This window comes from Nylanderia fulva, unplaced genomic scaffold (genome assembly GCF_048542155.1).
Source record: "Nylanderia fulva isolate GAGA-0341 unplaced genomic scaffold, ASM4854215v1 Scaffold395, whole genome shotgun sequence".
Taxonomy (NCBI): Eukaryota; Metazoa; Arthropoda; class Insecta; order Hymenoptera; family Formicidae; genus Nylanderia; species Nylanderia fulva.
This window is the reverse complement of record NW_028190472.1, coordinates 1-5,000: the sequence shown is the minus strand read 5'-3', so window position 1 is coordinate 5,000 and position 5,000 is coordinate 1. Positions and strand designations below refer to the sequence as shown.

The window sequence follows — 5,000 nt, the reverse complement described above, 5'->3', positions numbered from 1 at the left end:
TCCATGGCCACCGTCCTGCTGTCTTAAGCAACCAACGCCTTTCATGGTGTTCCATGAGCGTCGAGTTGGGCGCCTTAACTCTGCGTTTCGTTCATCCCACAGCGCCAGTTCTGTTTACCAAAAATGGCCCACTTGGCACTCTGATCCGAAGATGCTCGTGGCTTCATAATTCAAGAAAGCCAGAGATCTCACCCATTTAAAATTTGAGAATAGGTTGAGGTCGTTTCGGCCCCAAGGCCTCTAATCATTCGCTTTACCAGATGAGACTCGCGCGCGTTTCGTGCGGAACGGCCGAGTGCCAGCTATCCTGAGGGAAACTTCGGAGGGAACCAGCTACTAGATGGTTCGATTAGTCTTTCGCCCCTATACCCAGTTCCGACGATCGATTTGCACGTCAGAATCGCTACGGACCTCCATCAGGGTTTCCCCTGACTTCGTCCTGACCAGGCATAGTTCACCATCTTTCGGGTCCCAACGTGTACGCTCTGGGTGCGCCTCTTCTCGCGATGAGAACGAGAGGCCCCGGGAGTGCGAGGCCGCATCGCGACGCGGCCCATCCTCCCTAGGTCGACGGCCAGGGCCGACCTTCACTTTCATTACGCCTTTAGGTCTCGCGACAAGTCCCAATGACTCGCGTACATGTTAGACTCCTTGGTCCGTGTTTCAAGACGGGTCCTAAGAGTACCCAAAGCAGTAGCGTCACCGACCGGTATCGGTCTCCCGCGAGACCGCGGGAGACGTTCGCAGGCCTGTCGAAGGTGTACCGTACTGTAACCAACAGCGGGCCAAAACCGGGGGCGCGAAGTCCGTAACCACCGAGTACCGTGGCGCGCGCTTGCGACGGTCTCGACGCACCGTGAATAGTGCGGCCTGATACCTTGCGCGTACCGCCGAGCAGCCGGCCGGGCGACCGAGGGTTTGTCGCGTGCCGTTTTACCGGCGACGCGACAGACACCGCACCCGGGCCGTAGATCGGCACACAGCGGGTCGCGACGTTCTACTTGGGGAGAAGTGCACGACGACGAGCGCCGGACATCGGCGCACGGTAGCGTGCCCGCGCGCGAGCCGCAAGGACTACGCGGGACATCGCCGACCGACGCGAAGCCAGCGCCGCTGACGATGAATCTCCCCGTTCGATCTTTTGGGTTTCTTAGGTTTACCCCTGAACGGTTTCACGTACTCTTGAACACTCTCTTCAAAGTTCTTTTCAACTTTCCCTCACGGTACTTGTTCGCTATCGGTCTCGTGGTCGTATTTAGCCTTAGATGGAGTTTACCACCCACTTAGAGCTGCACTCTCAAGCAACCCGACTCTAAGGAGAGATCCTCCCGAGGCGCGCACCGGTCGCTACGGGCCTGGCACCCTCTACGGGTAAGTGGCCCCATTCAAGATGGACTTGGACGCGACGCGGCACCTCGGGATAAGCGGATCCTCCCAAACACCACATTTCCCTGCGGCGGAACCGCGGGATTCGGTGTTGGGCTCTTTCCTGTTCGCTCGCCGCTACTAAGGAAATCCTGGTTAGTTTTTTTTCCTCCGCTTAATAATATGCTTAAATTCAGCGGGTAATCTCGCCTGCTCTGAGGTCGTCGCATAGTGAGTTTTCGTAGCCGTTTGCATCCTCCGCGTTGCTCATCGTCGTCTCTCCTCTATAATATATATTAATAAGAGGGAGAGAGAGAGAGAGAGCGTCGAACGAGAGAGCAGCAGCGGCAGCACATGAAATACGCGAGAAGGCAAATGGCCGGGGCGCTAACCGCACACACACTCGTTGGTGGTAATGGAGACGATATATCGCGGGGTTCGAGATTCTCGGCTCTCCCTTCTCTTTTATATACGAAATTCGGGCGGAATCGATTCGACGAGTACACGACGCGGCGCGCCGGTCCCCTTTTTTTGCTTTACGAAAATTTCGTGGACTCGGACACGCGGTCGGCTCGCGATTCAAAACCCTTCTCCGTAAAGAGGTAAAGGATTACGAATGCTCTCTCCGCCGGACGACGACGCGCCGTATATTTCTCCGTAATACCGTTATGTGTGCGGGCAAGGGCGCCTCGGCATAAAACGCGCGAGCGCTATCGCACCGAGAGACGCGGCACAGAGTGCGAGAGCAGTCCGTTCAGACTGTGTGATGTACGGAGAGGAGAGACGGTGAGACAAGCGCTACCTACTTTCGGGAGACAACGACGCACGCGCCGCTCTAGGGAAAGCGGTGCCATTCAACGTCCTGACCCTTTTTTTGGCCGTTTGTTGCTCCCTTCGCGCGCGCTCTTACTCTCATCCCATTTCTCCTCGGCTCTCATGTACACACACGACTTGGATACACAAACACGCTCCCCCTCATAATTCGCGCAGCATTCTCTGGGCGCGCGTTCGCCAACGTTTTACACGCTTGTGCGCTTCTCCTCCTCATTATTATTATTATTATTTCGGTGTGTCATTTCAGACGACGCCAGGATTTGCACCGCGGCCGGTCGGCGCGGCACAGACACCTCGGGCGAACGTTCAACGATCGCTCGTACGCCCATTGTAAGCGTTGCACAAGGCACAGGCGACGCGCGCGCCATTCTCTGGTCGCCCGCGTCGTGGCCGTGCGCGCTTTTCGGGCGCAAGCAGTTTAGAGGTACTAAAATGACCCTCAGCCAGGCGTGGTCCGGGAATTGTATCCGTGGACCGCAATGTGCGTTCGAAATGTCGATGTTCATGTGTCCTGCAGTTCACAAGTTGACGCGCAATTAGCTGCGTTCTACATCGACCCACGAGCCAAGTGATCCACCGTTCAGGGTAATCGTTCGAAATTTTTGCGTTCGCGAAGAAACGCGCTTCTCGTTCAACCATCGTGGTCTCTTCTCTCGGACGAGAGAGAGAGAATAATCGTGGTGGCTCTTCGATCAGCCTGTCCGCGCGCGTCCTCGGACGCGCGCGGACCGCCGCCTCCCGCCAGGGAAGGCTACGGCACAAAGATAGAGTTGTGTGTTTCTCATTCGGAGCGTCTCTCCCGCAACGGGAGAGCCGGGGCGGAAGATCTTTGAAAAAACCGTCGGACCGACACAGTTGACAGATTGGTCGAAATATCATCGATCCCTTCTCTGTGTTATATATATATTATAATAATATATGGGGATCCTCTCGCTCGGCACTCGCGGTCGCACACCGTGTGTTCTCGGCACGCTGACCGCTGCCCCGCGACAACGGGGAGGGCGCGCGTCGACGAACGTCGTGGGTGCTGCACACACGCGTGCGCGGGCATAGGTTACCACCGGTTCGCGCTCAACGCCGAATCGACGCTCTGTGTGTGTGTGGCCGGAGAATGGCACACACACGAGCGTGATCGCGAAGCGTCTCGCTCCGAATCGTCGTCGAACACCGCCGGGGGCGCTGCTCTGCTTGCCGACTACTTTCGGTCAGAGAGGCGCGACGGCGTCCGTTGTTATATCAAAACACAACCAACAAATTCCGTCAAATCCGTTATTTTCTTTTTCTCTGAGAGCGCCTTTTTAGCGCGTCCATTCAGTCGCCGACTGCTGCGAGCGCGCGTCTCTCTCAAAAGAGAGGACTCTCGACGCAGAACAGGACCTCCGGAACGTTAATGATCCTTCCGCAGGTTCACCTACGGAAACCTGGTTACGACTTTTACTTCCTCTATATGATCAAGTTTGATCATCTTCCCGGCAACATCGGCAATGCCGAGACATTGCCGCGCACCAGTCCGAAGACCTCACTAAATCATTCAATTGGTAGTAGCGACGGGCGGTGTGTACAAAGGGCAGGGACGTAATCAACGCGAGCTTATGACTCGCGCTTACTGGGAATTCCTCGTTCATGGGGAACAATTGCAAGCCCCAATCCCTAGCACGAAGTAGGTTCAGCGGGTTACCCGGGCCTTTTGGCCAGGGAACACACGCTGATTCCTTCAGTGTAGCGCGCGTGCGGCCCAGAACATCTAAGGGCATCACAGACCTGTTATTGCTCAATCTCGTGCGGCTAGAAGCCGCCTGTCCCTCTAAGAAGATTTGTTTGTACGTTGGTAGTAAAAGCCCGCCAGCCGAAGCCGGGGGCCTTCGCGATACCATAAAATACGCCTATTTACCAGGCTAGAGTCACGTTCGTTATCGGAATTAACCAGACAAATCGCTCCACCAACTAAGAACGGCCATGCACCACCACCCACCAAATCAAGAAAGAGCTATCAATCTGTCAATCCTTCCGGTGTCTGGGCCTGGTGAAGTTTCCCGTGTTGAGTCAAATTAAGCCGCAGGCTCCACTCCTGGTGGTGCCCTTCCGTCAATTCCTTTAAGTTTCAGCTTTGCAACCATACTTCCCCCGGAACCCAAAAGCTTTGGTTTCCCGGAAGCTGCCCGCCCAGTCATCGGAGGAACTTCGGCGGATTGCTAGCTGGCATTGTTTATGGTTAGAACTAGGGCGGTATCTGATCGCCTTCGAACCTCTAACTTTCGTTCTTGATTAATGAATGAGGGAGAGAATGAGAGCGTTGCGGAAGTGAGTGAGATAGCGTGTATGAGAGTAATTGGTGCGAGACTCCGTAAATTCCTGTTTACGGAGACGAACAAAATTTCAAAGAGTGCGAGTGAGAAAATACTGGACATTGTGGGAGAATATGAGGAACAGATGATGAAAATGTTGTGCAAAAATGAGAGAATACAGGGGAAACTGGATGAGTGTATGCGTCGAGCGAGTCGGGATTTAGCCTACGGCGGAAGTGGAATGAGCTATGCGAGCGTGAGTGCGAGTTCCCTTGGGCTGGTGGGAGTTTCCCGTGTTGAGTCAATTAAAAAACCCCGGCTCCCTCCTGGTTTCCCTTCCGCAATTCCTTTAAGTTTCAGCTTTTTTTTTTTTTTTTTTTTTTTTTTTTTTTTTTTTTTTTTTTTTTTTTTTTTTTTTTTTTTTTTTTTTAAAAAAAAAAAAAAAAAAAAAAAAAAAAAAAAAAAAAAAAAAAAAAAAAAAAAAAAAAAAAAAAAAAAAAAAAAAAAAAATAGGGG

At 53.4% G+C, this 5,000-nt stretch overlaps 1 non-coding gene and 2 pseudogenes across 1 annotated transcript; all 3 read right to left on the bottom strand.

Annotated features, from left to right (window-relative positions):
* Positions 1 to 1,589, bottom strand: part of LOC146721943 (large subunit ribosomal RNA) — a 4,605-nt pseudogene extending 3,016 nt beyond the window's left edge.
* Positions 1,590 to 2,632: 1,043 nt separating this feature from the next.
* On the bottom strand, positions 2,633 to 2,787 carry LOC146721942 (5.8S ribosomal RNA). Its single transcript, XR_014925430.1, has one exon. It is a non-coding gene; the product is annotated as a 5.8S ribosomal RNA (ribosomal RNA).
* Positions 2,788 to 3,587: 800 nt separating this feature from the next.
* LOC146721941 (small subunit ribosomal RNA) lies at positions 3,588 to 5,000 on the bottom strand (annotated as a pseudogene; the record flags this gene model as incomplete).